The sequence below is a fragment of the Corapipo altera genome, unplaced genomic scaffold (assembly GCF_003945725.1).
Source record: "Corapipo altera isolate COAL_440 unplaced genomic scaffold, ASM394572v1 2, whole genome shotgun sequence".
In the NCBI taxonomy this organism is placed as follows: domain Eukaryota; kingdom Metazoa; phylum Chordata; class Aves; order Passeriformes; family Pipridae; genus Corapipo; species Corapipo altera.
In genome coordinates, this window is record NW_020884890.1 from 2,045,062 (window position 1) to 2,058,160 (window position 13,099).

Below are 13,099 nucleotides of genomic sequence, written 5' to 3' on the forward strand. Positions count from 1 at the left end.
ATATAAAAGACTACACATGTGGCAATGTTATCTGGAGGAAGTTCAAGTTCAAAGGTCCTTGAGCAACTAAGTCCAGGCTGATGCCTAAATTCTCTTGTAAACTTTGCATTGCAAATATTTAATAGTGACGAAAGATTTCCCCCAATTTTACAAAAGATTATACTGATTGCCTGAAATGGGAAGGCACTTTTTTTTATTGTTCCGGTTTCAGTGCATTTTTTGAGAGGAATCATACAAGATTTCCTTGATTGCAGTGCCAACGTCTGATATTAACTGTGTGTTATAAACAGTATCTGTTTCTTCATCACTTTCTACTGTAAGAAATCATTTATTTAGAGTATTTTCAAATCAAGACTAAATAAATGAAGTGACAAAATATTTTGGACACTTTGGTATATTCAACTGCTTATCTAAAGGTAATTTAAAGTGCTTCAGTACTGAGATATTGAGAGCTCTGTCTAAAGACAGGTAGTTAGAGAACACTCAGTTTAGTTACCATTCATCCATAAACCAAGAGTACTTGTAGTTGTAGGCCATTTTAAAGTATGACATTTATAGTAAGTAACTTCGAAATGCAGTGCATTGTGTAGCTGCTCCTTGAACCTTGTCTGTTAACCATTGAACTGCATCACTCAGTTCAATATCATGCATTCCTCACAACATATTTATCAACTTTCTGAATGATTTAATGTTTTATGCCTCTGGGATTCTCTGTGCAACTTTTTGCCCTATAAGTTTAACTGAGATCAATGTTCTGAATATTATTATAATCCTCCCACTCGAGATAAAATTATTTGCAGGAAATATTTCAAATATCAAGCTATAACTCAGGTTAGAAGTAAGGGAGGATGAGCTGCAGCAAGGATTAGTTCCGTGTCAAATATACAAGAACAGGATGAAAAACAAGCACAAATGATAGTAGGCAAAATCACAACGCACTAAACATAAATAAAACACCAGACACATTCTACTTGGAAATTGTTCAAGGCTGCACAATTTATTTTTTCTATTGTGCTTTCTCACAATGAAAATGCAATCATTTATTGTTTTTTGTGTATGTATGTGAATATTCCCCCTCTCTCACAAACACCTTCTTTAAACAACTTCTTTAAGCAAGTGTCTACCATGTGAGTAAGTGGCTGTTCTCTGTGTAAGATTGCAACTTCCCCAGAAGTCTGCGCATTCAGTTATTTAACCTTGATAAAGAGTAAAGGTTGATATGGTTAAGGTTAATGAGGTAATTATTTGAAAATACCAGCCATCAAAGCACTTTATTCTAATTAACTATATTCATTAAAATGATCCCAGGCTTCTATTTCATTGCTGTTCTTCTCAATAAGCCTTTATCAATAAGAGTCCTAATTGTTCAAGCGTCAAAATATCTCTTGCCACCTAAAATATCTGGGTTATGAAGTAGTTCAAACTACGTGTCCTTTTTCCATCCAAGTACCTGATGTAAGCTATCTAATTATGATCTCTTCAAGCAGATGGTTCCTCAAGCAGAGAAGAAACGAAGACACTGATAGGAAACACTCTGTATCTCTGGTCCCGGGAGCAGTTTTTCATCTCATATGCCCCTGGCTGCTATACCTCTCACCTCGTTCTGCTCTTTACTGCTCCTTCCTAACTCTTACATCTACATACAGATTCCTCCTGCCTTTTCTGCCTGGTCAAGTGGCAGTATATGCCCTGGCTAGTTTGCAGGGTGAGTGCATGCTGACAGGACAGCTAGTCAGTGTGAAACAGTCAGACAACTCTTCTTTCTGGGCTATGGTGCGAGCCAAACAAAAAAAGATAAATAGAGGTGTTTCCTGCCTTTGCTGTTCCCTGGTTCTTGGATGCTTATTTTCCTGTAACATTGAGGAACCTCATATACTTTGAAATTCCTGTGGCTCTATCATGTTAACATGGAATTGGCTGCATGTGGAAAGTTACTGACAGACACAGAAACCAACAAAAGATGTGTCTATACACATGTACATAAGTTCACGCATATTAGGGCATAAACAAATGTGATTACATAAGCCTCAAATGAAAAGAAAAGCCATTTGAAGTCTTTGCGTTACCGGAGAGCAAATATGACCTATTGTCACATATCGAGTTTCAGATATGAAAAACCGATGTGTCTCTCTGCCTTTACATGCTTCCAGTATCTCTGCATGAGGCACCTCCATAAAGCCTAAAATGAGACATAAGGAACTCATAATAGTTGAGTAGAAAGTAATGACTAGGATGAGAAGAAGTTATAAATATGGATGCTGTCTAGATGTTGGCTTTTGTCTCCGGAATACAAAACACTCCAGAGGAGGCAAGAAGAAGGAATATGATGGCGGAGCTTGTCTCAGGGCTGATGTATAAAGTGGATGTATCCTTGAATGATCACAAAATCCATTTTTCAGCAGAAGTGTTTCTTAAACATACTGTGAACTAAAGAGTACCGGTGTAGAGGTAGGTGCCAATTTTTCAAACTCAAGTTTACTCTAGTCTTACAAATTAATCACAAAACTTGAAGTGCAGGAAACAATGAAGTCTGCAGAAGCTTGCTGGCAGCCAAACAAAAAATACAAATCAGTTTTAAAGTGTTAAATTCAGTTAAATATCAGTAGTTATATTAATACTTTTTTTACAAGCTGCAAACCTTTTAGTTTGTTCAGTAAAGGTTACTAGGTTTTCCTGTCTGAGATTTTTTTAAAAAAGAAAGTGATCACATTTTGATCTTCTGAATTGTGAAAGTATTAGTCTCAGGTGATTCAAGTCACAAACAGAATAGCTAAAATAAAAATTCCTATTTATCCCATATTTGTTTACTTCACAGAAATGAAAATACCAGACTAGACAAATTCAAAGGGACTTTTGTACAAATAGCTTTATTGATTGCCAAAAAGCAAATAAACTGGAGAGTGGAATTCTGTTCACCAGATGACAAATGCATTATAAATCTCAAAGACATTTTTCAATTTGAAAGACTGCACTGTAGCTCCTGGAAAATATCAGAGAACATTGATCGAAGTATTTTATCCAGTAGCATGTTTTTTAGCAACAAGTAAATTCTAATCTGTAATATTTTTAAAGAAAAGCAAAAAAAAATGTTTATTGTGGTTGCACTGATATTCTTTGCTTTTCCTCCTTTACCTATTATTATAACTATTATTTTTCCATAAGGTTACTGCATTACTGTTTTGTTGTTTGGTTACTCCAGATTTCAGTAATTTGTTAGGTTGTTGATTTTTCATCTACAAAGGGCCACAATGTCATTACATTGCAAGTTGGTGTACTTTTTAATGTATTGATAATAAATGTATTATTGCAGAAACAATTGATTTTAGTTAAAAAAACATGCCAAAAACCCCCTCCCCACCCCAAACAAACAAAAACAAACTAAGGAATTTTTTGTTTTGTTTCATGGGATTTTTCTTAACAATATTTACTCCAATTGCTTTTCAAGGACACCTTCCATATCTTTTAGGTCTCTTTCAAAGAGGAACTCAAATATATACCCATATCGCAATATGTGATGACTGAGTTTCTGGATAGTTTAGTAATTGTCAAGCTTTCTTGGGCTGTAATATCCTCCACGTAGAGGCAAACATAGCTGAGAATAGACTTGGCAGAAAACACAGATTGGGAAGAAATTTAAAAACAAAATTGGAATTTCTGGCTATAAATATTGTGTTTCAAAATGCAAGCAAAAATTTTTGTTGCACTCAAAAAGCCTCAGCTTACAATAGCAGATTCATATGAACCCAGTCACTGCATTTCCTATGGACAGCAGGTATCTTAGTCTGTCTCTCCACTGGAACCGTGTGTAGTTTTAGAATGAACTGCTTTAAAATGTAATATTATGCAGTGTTTCTTAAATCTGATTTTGAGAAAACTTCAAAAACATAGGCACCACCTTGCTGTGGTTACTGTCTTAATGCTTTTCACAGAGGAAATCGGTCTCTAACATTCCCTGAGAAGCAAACACATGGACATGTGAATGCCTTTACTGGCTCATGTGTTAACTCCCTATGTCTGATGTCATGAATCTCAGCTGCTTGTGGAACCATGCTTACCATGCATTGCCTTTGGCTCAGATATTTATTTCTACAGATGGCAAATGGCACCAGTTCACAAGTTCCATTCTGATATATTTTTTCAAGAGTTTGAAGTGCAGTGTTTGGATTCAATGCAGTGTACAAGACCATCTTTGCGAAAGCTGTCTTTTCAAAGAAAGTCCCAAACTTGCAGCTGAAAGTTGAAGGACATGTACAGAAGTAATGATTCACCTTTCTATGCAAACCTATAATATCTGTTGTAGTAAGCAAGAAAGGTGCAGTGTTTCACTTGAATGCAGCAATACATTTTGCATACAACTGATAAGATTTTACTTATAAGTGATTTGGGAATAATTAGTAAATGCAATTAAATTTGGAGCTGCTGACTGATAGGGAGAATAGAAATGTGCCCTAAAATTCTATAACAAAATAACCAGACTTGGCATTCATCTTCATTGTAGTTTATTCACTGAATTATCTTCTTGAATATGCCATGATTTCCGTGAGATATAGCTAGGAGAAAAAGGTACTACTCAAGACAAATACATTTAGAATCACATTGTACAAATCTACCATAATTACTAGCTGGAAGGTGTGTATGTTTATTGCTTTTTTATGAGAGCTGCACATCATAATCACTGATATACCTCAATACCAGAAAGTGTTAATTTTGAAGTGTTTAACAAGTCTTTATTCTTTGCCAATTTTATTCAAAGGAAGATGTGAAATTACTGAAAATCTAACATTTTCTTCCTCTTTCAACAGTGTATTGTAGTTATCCCAATATTAACAACCCATAATCAAAGTTTACTTTTGCTTGTGGGGAAGGCTTTCACTCTAGGATTTGCACCAGGTTGGATGTGTTAGAAACATTTTCAAATACAATTAAAATCTGTTAGATTTTTAAAAATTGAAAAAAGAATATATGATCTCATGTAGAGTATATATTTCTGTTACAAATACAACATTCTAAGAGCTTTAATGACAGCATTCTTCTGTATTTTACTCCTGTGTTGTGTATCTGGTACTAGTTACACAGATGTTGCTCCAGCTTTTTTCACAGAAGCAACAAAAGGATAAGAAAGTGCTAAATAGATGCTAATCTGATAAAAAGATTCCCACAAGGCAAATAAAGAAAAGCTGAAAAAATACTGAAAATCAAGAGTCTCCACTGAAGATGTGAGATCAGTTTCTACTCCTGAAAAGTCCAAGTGAGGAGGATGGAGTGCATTCTGTTCTCCTATATCCTCTTACTATTTTTATGTGAGAGACAGCCAGGAGAAACAAGTGTCAAACACCAGGTGTTTAACGGGATGATCACAGTATGTTGCCCTGGATTTGCTGAGGAAGGTTATTACTTGTGAAACAAATTAAATCTGCTATTTTCTATGTACTTTTTTTATGGACAATTCTTGTTTCTGGAAGTTTTACTTCTCTCATTCCTTAGTTTTAAAGGTTAGTCTTCTGAGCCTTTCTCTCAGACCTGGTTCTCCGCTAAGAAGAAGAAAGAACAGTTTTACAATGACCTTAACTCTCTTCTCTTTGATGCCTGGATGATGGATTGCTCTCAGTGATTCCCAGATTCCCCCAGTGTACAACATCCTGAAAAGTCTGAGGACTGTCAGGACTACCTAGTAAAGCAGAGGACTTCTTTCTTTTGTTTTGTTTTGTCTGGTTCAAAGCCCCTAATACCATATGAGCCATCCATAAACTCTCCTGCTGTCTAGGGCTGAGAGAGCACAAATTGTCCTTAGACTTGGTTAAGGTGAATGGAAATGGAAATGTCCTCATGTTCACCTAACAAGCAGATGTTCTTTTCTATCCTACAAGGCTGATTAAAGTGTTACTACCCACATGAGATGTCAGTCCCAGTTTTACAGCTCACTTTTTTAGTAGAAAGTGTTACAGTTTCTACTTCTTTCACCAACAGTTTGCCTTCCTGGTTACTTAAAGCATGGCCAAATCTAAATACGAATCGATATAAAGTAATTTTCAGTATGGATGAATTTCTCTAAACAAGAAGTGGTCCTTGCTCTTCCAGCTCAAGTTCATGCCATCTAAAATTCTTGTCACATGGTGTAGTGAAGGTAACTCCTTTGTGTAAAGTCAGTGACTTTAAGGACCACCCCCCAGTATCTGATGAAAATAAGAATTTCTCCCTTAGAAAAAGTGGTGAATTTACAAGGTGACCTAGTTAGGAACTATTTTTTGGCTATTGGTTTAGGAAGAACTTTACAGTTTGAGCTAGGTTTTCAGGTTTCCAGAGAAGTAGTGGAGAATGTAAAAATCACAGCAATTTCCTACCAGCAACTTCCCAGTCGCATCACATAGAGACAGGTTATAAGGTAGCAAGGTAGAGTTCTCTCTGCCTGTTAATGGCTGCTAAGAACACATCTGTGAAATGACCTTTTGCAACTCTATTCACACAGCTGTAAAACCTTTACAGCAGATATCATGTAAAAAAAATTCAGGCCCTATCCCCTTAAGAACTAGGTCATGGGCTGGACTTGGCTGCCTAACTATCTAGTGCTATTTCAGATACCCTAGAAGATTAGGATATGCCTAGGCTCCAGGTGCTGCTTTTAAAAAAGCCCAAGTTTCTTGTAGACCCTGTGTCATGTCTCCAATCCTATGTTAGTATCCTGGATGCTCTGTGGCCTCCTGCATTTAATCCTCTGTATACATGTTACCTTGAGTCACTGGTAAATAATGGGCACATGGAAAATCACTGGAGGAAGAAAGAGAAGCTCTTTAGCACTACAAATTGTATTCTTTCAGATACTCACAAGTCTGTACTGTGAACTATGCCTCTTCCCCCATGACCCCGTCATAGGATCATAGAATGGCCTGGTTTGAAAGTGACCTTAAAGATCATCTAGTTCCAACCTCCAGCTGTGGGCAGAGACACTTTCTACTAGACCAGGTTTCTCAGAACCCTATCCAATCTGGTCTTGAACACACCCTAGGCTGGGTCATCCACAATTTCTCTGGGCAACCTGTTCCATTGCCTCACCACTCTCAAGTAATTAATTTCTTCCTAACATTTATTCTAAACTTATTCTCTTCCAGTTTGAAGCCATTCTCCCTTGTCTTCTCACTACACTCCCTTGTAAAGAGTTTCTCTCCATCTTTCTTGTAGGCTCCCTTCAGAGACTGGAAGACTGCAATTAGGTCACCCTGAAGCTGTCTGTTCCCCAGGCTGAGCAATCCCAGTTCTCTCAGCCTTTCCTCATAGGAGGGGTGCTCCATTCCTCTAATCAACTTGGTGGTCTCCTCTGGACTCACTCCAACAGCTCAATGTTCTTCCTATGCTGGGGACCCCAGAGCTGGGTGCAGTGCTCCAGGTGGGGTCTGACAAGAGTGGAGTAGAGGGGACAGAATCACCTCCTTCAACCACTGTCTTTCTCATTTTCAAAAATCCTGGCTTTTATGACATTGGTGCAAAGCTTTTCATTGTACCTTTTTCCCCATTGTTTCCTCATGTGTTTAATTCTTTGCATACTTTCATACTGTGCCATTTTTACATAGGTCTCTTTTTCTGAAGAAAGGAATGTCCAACCTACCTTGAGTTGTCCCTTCAATCTTTCTTTCTTTTCTTTTACTGTTGAACTAGCTTTATATTTATGTGTATTATATTAGCTGTTTTTTCTGAATACTACTTTGTTACCTTTACTCTCTTTTGCCATGTTTCTTTCTACTTTTTCTTTCCTGTTAAACTTATCCCTTTCATTTAATCTCTTTCTTTTAGCGTATCACATCAGCCAACCTTTATTTCTCCCTTTTTGCAGTCTAGGTTTTTAGCTTAGCACATTGTCCTGTTTTTCTTTTTTCTCCGTTTCTTCCCCTGAGCATTTTTACAGTGTCCTTTGTGTGCCTTTTTCTGTCACATTATCCTGCTTCTGCTTTCTATTTTCTCTAGAGTGTCATTTTGGTATAAAATAAATTGTATTGTGTGTTGTTTATTCTCTACAATTTTGGGGTGAAAGGAGCTGCCTGTATATAGAGACACATTTACACATAGTATCCTTCAATTACTTCCAAATTGCCACTATAATTTCAAAAGTACGCTATATTTATAGTGGTTGAATTTCACAAGGTTTAATGTACTATAAATCTTTCATTCTTATTTATTCATACTCTGTCATAAAGAAGCAGTATTTGAATTTTCGCTTCCTCATTCTTTTAATGCCACAAAGCCAGATTGCAGCTAGGTTTAAGGATGTGCAGGTGTTTAAATTGTGGCCAACTGAGTTCTTAATTTCTGAGCTCCCAGAGTGCCTGGACAGGAGGAGGGCTTGGCTAGTGCAGCCAGCAGCAGTGACACATGGGAGGTGCAATTGGGGTCATTACTCTCCATGAGCTAGCAAGCTGCAGCTGGCACCCGAAAAGTATATGCAGTGTAGGCTTTTCTAATCCTAACTCTGCTTCAGTTGCCATTGTTTCTACAGGGCAGGTAAGAAAGTCCTCAAGCATCCCTCAAAGCCTTTGGTTGGTGCTATGCTCTGCAGGGAGGAAGCCCCTGGGATCTGCCACTGGAATGGCAATTGTCAGGCATGACAGTAACTCAGAAAGTCACAAAAATTGCATGTCTGGTGTAAAAATAAAGACTGTTATCTTGTTACTTGGTTGAGTGGCTTTGAAATACAAAGAAAACTACTATCTTCTGATGCTGTGTAAGTTAAATTTTGTTGTATGCTTCATTGCTGAAGAAGATGGCTAATTTTGGAATTTACTTCAATAGAACAATGTATATTCAGTAGGCTTTTCTTGCAGTTGGTACAAAGGTTGATAAAATTGCGCACTTCACCTGCAAAAAGAAGTGATTTCTGCAAAAAAAAAAAGATTTTTTTTTTAAACCAGAAAAAAACCCCCAGAAAACCAGCCCTAAATTGAAGTTTCTTTTTCCCAAATCTGAAAGTCATTTTCTGTTCAATGGAAAAAGAGGTTATGTTTTTCAAATAATATTTAATTTCCTTATCTAATTGCTTTGGCATAAACAAGATACAAAAGCTTTTGCTGCCTAAAAACTCCTAACAATTTCTCTTTTACATCAAATTATAGTAGCTTTGAAAGGAAATAATGCATCTGCAGATGGTGCTGAATTGCATGAAATTAATTACTACATGTGCAAGTTCTCAGTAATTAATTCCATTGAGGCCTGTAAAATCCATTGTGAGCTGAATTACATGCTTTTTAGTCTTTGCTTTTCTACCTGAAAATTGCTGTATCATCTTTTAAGCCAAGTTTAAAAGAGATAAGGAAAATATATTAAGGTCATTTAAGAAAATGCATTAAATTTTCTTTGTCATCCTCACAGTATAAATAAATCAAGCTGTTACAGAGCTTGTGGTAGCACAGTGACCAAACATTTCTAAATTTCTTTCTGGGAAGTAACTATTCACTACTGATGTACATTCTGATCTGGTGAACATTCGAAGTTCCTGGGATCAGTGTTCAGTCCCCAGTCCCTGCATAAGTTTTAATATAATAAACACAAAGGTTGTAAACTTCCGCACTTATGACCATTTGTAACAAGCTTTCATGGTTTTTGTTTGGAGATGCTGATAAGAAAGAGGATGTTTTCAGAACGTATACCCTCCAGGTCTGATGTTACAGGTAAGGCAGACACAGCAGTCCTTAGATTGCGAATCCTGGCAGTGCCAGGATGTAAGCCAAGTGCTTGACTGATCAAATGAGCAGCAGACCTTAAACATACAGAGGAGACACGAGGGAGCTATATATAAATACCAGTGTGGTTTGGATCAAATTCAGGGGATTGAAGGGGATTTTTTTAAGGGTGAAAATTTTAGAATGATAAGACTAACTTCACTAGACCTCTAACCTGGCTTAGGAAGGAAGCTGTAGACTACAGGCAGAAATTCTGACAGTGATGGACTTCGCACAGGAAGGGGGCCATGAAAAACCAAGAAGGGTTGAAAGCCATGATCTGTCTCCTGGTCTGATGAAGTCTGACTAGTCTGGACATAGAAAGGGCAGAGTGCACAATGAGTGCCATGCAATGTAGAACCCCTGAAGCCAATGCCACTCTACTCTTTCCAACCAGCTGTTTGGTCTGGATTCAGTCCTGTGAAAAACTCCAGTGCCATGTCAGGCACAGCCATATTAGCTTGTTGCTCTTGTGCTTGTGTGGGGTCTCTACAGGTAGGAATTCTGATGGTCTAATCTGACTTTACCACTTGAGACAGCTGAGTCTCATTTGCCATGAGATAGGTTTGGTCCAACTGCAGAGGGCTGCGCTGTAGTCTGGGCAGACATACATTGATGCATATTGGTTTTGGCACTAGTTTGAGCCAAAGGACTAGTTTAAGCATTCACACTTAGGGAATTTTCAGTCTCACTAAAGTAGAAGATGCTGAGACTGTGATTTTTTTTTTTTTAAGGCAGTGTAGGAGAGCCCCATAAACAAACTGGGCAATAAGATTTGCAGCACATTTGTTACTTTATTGTTTTTCGTGTTACTTGATCAGGGAAGTTCCTGTAAATCAAACATTTCTGATTGATATACGGCTAAAGAATAGATGGTCTTATCAAAAACAGCATTAATACAAACAACTTTATCAGCTTGAATTGAATTCTAGCTCTTGTCTCAAGCTTCAATCTTTTTTAGATTATATGAAAATCAGATAGGAAAGGGTGGGCTAGGTTTTCAGGTGGCAATTGTGGTACAGGGAAGTAAATCTCATATGCTGTCTGCTACATTGCACTTAAGAACCTGACAGAGAAAATTAGTAAAAGTGCCAGTCTCCAAACTTGCTAATGCAGCTTGATACCTTATGTCTGATACTCCCTCAGAAGACTGAATGTGGAAGGAAGCTCTGAGAAGTGAACAGTATTTTCTCTGCCTCAGGCACCGAGAATACATGACTCACTGGCCTTTTGCTTTTTGCAGAGCCATGGTATGTGTGCTTCTGTAACCTTTCAGTCCAGACAGCAACTGGGTAAATGCCAAGGAAAGCATGATCTGCTTTCTAATCAGTGGACAGTCTACTGCATGAACAAGGACAGTCAAAAAGAGGAGCTTTTTTCCTTCTATAACCTGGGTATGGTGGCTATAGTAACAGACAGTATATTGATTCAAATTTGGGATTTTTCCATGTTTATCATATACAATGCCCACATAAATCATATTTAGGTTTTTTGGCTGAATTAAAGAGTAATGATGTGATTGATGCAGATTTAGAAGCACATCATGAAACTGCTTCTAGTGTTTTAGTAATTATCATGAAACACAGTTTGGATATTAGGATTTCACAGAAACTTCTAGCAGTGGATTTCATTTTTTCACTATATATGTGATAAAGAAAATATTCTTGCTAAAGGGGAAGCATCTGGTTTAACAGTAATTTATATTAGTGTCTATATTGTTAAAGGCACCTGTATTTTACTGTTGAGTTGTGAAAAGAGTAAACTGGGATGCAATATGTAGTCCTACTAGAGATGATCAGAAATATCTAGAATACAAGGCTGGCAAACATGACAGTGGCTCTGTTAGAGTTGCAGCTGGATGCCAAACATCCCACCATGCCTGAAGTGGCCATGTGTAGGCAATAAATCCTTCTCCCCTTGTCCCCTCTTTTTTTTTTTTTCCCTCCAGTGTTTTTTCTATGAGTGTTCTCTGAGTTTCCCTTGAGACCTCAGGCCTTGCCATGTAACAAACACCAAATATCTAATTTAAAAACTTCCCACTCATGTTTGAAGAATACCTCCTAGTTTTGTGCAGTAATATTGATGTTAGAGTTGCTTCATACCTGTCTACCACTAGGTACATAAATATTTGTAGCACACAGATTGCATACGCTAGGGATGATAATGCTGGGACGTAAATCATGATGTTAGCTTCTTAGTCTTCTTATAGGATGCGTCCTAAGGACACATACTTGAACAGTGTTTTTAAAAAGATCATTTTGTACCTTGATGTACTTTCAGTTTTTTCCCAAAAACATTTAATGGGTTAAATAAAATTTGATTAGTTTTTTTTAAATTTTAATTAAAATGTCAAAATATTCATAGCAATGAAAATAATTTTTCAAGCTTATAGCTTGGAACTGAAAATGATCTAATGGTTCTAATAACCTAACAGTTTTTCCCCTTAATCCTCTTGTTTGTCTCCAATATGACCTTGGGCAAGTCATATAACCTTCCCATATTTTGACTTCCCTAGCCACAAAATATTGGTAGTCATACTTGTCTGGATGACTTATTTATCTTAATTAAGATTTCTCTTTTTTACTATTGGAAAAGTGCTTTGAGATCCTTGGATGGAAACTAGGATATAAATACAAAGTATTTTCTGCTGCTAACAAATCTATTTTACCAGAATGATGAAGATGCAAGAGAGATATGAATACAGATATATGTCTGTATAACAGCTGTTGTGGCCTCCTGGGAGCAAGTTAACATTTTTTTCCTTAGAAGACTGATCTGCTCATAGATTAGATAACCAAACGAAGACACATTACACTGGCAAGGTTTTTAGAGGAGAACCTTGACTAAAAATAAAGGTGCTCCTCGGCTATTCTGTAAACATCAGCAGGACATGTGAAAGGCCTTGATAAAGGTAAGGATTAAAAAAGGGCACTGAAAAAAGATAGGGATGACTGTGATGAATCATATTTTCCTCTCATTAACACTCATATAAAGCCAGAAGAGTGACATATTAAATAAAAAGGCTCCTCTAAGGAGAGTCTTCGCCTTGATTAAAGGTGAAGTGTTTGTGGGTTTATACCCCAGCTACTTGAAAACAGAATCTGGGCCAGATATAGAATCTCTTATGTACACTAAATTCTTAGGTATCATAGAATCATAGAACTGTTTAAGTTGGGAAAGATCTTTTAGGATCATTGGGTCCAACTGGAAACCTAGTACTGCCAAGTCCACCACTAAACCACATTCCTAAGTGCCACATGTACAAGTCTTTTAAGTACCTCTAGGGATGGTGACTCAACCACTTCCCTAGGCAGCCTCATTCAATGCTCGACAGCTGTTCCAATGAAGAATTGTTTCCTAACATGCAAAGTAAACCTCCCCTGCAGCAACTTGAG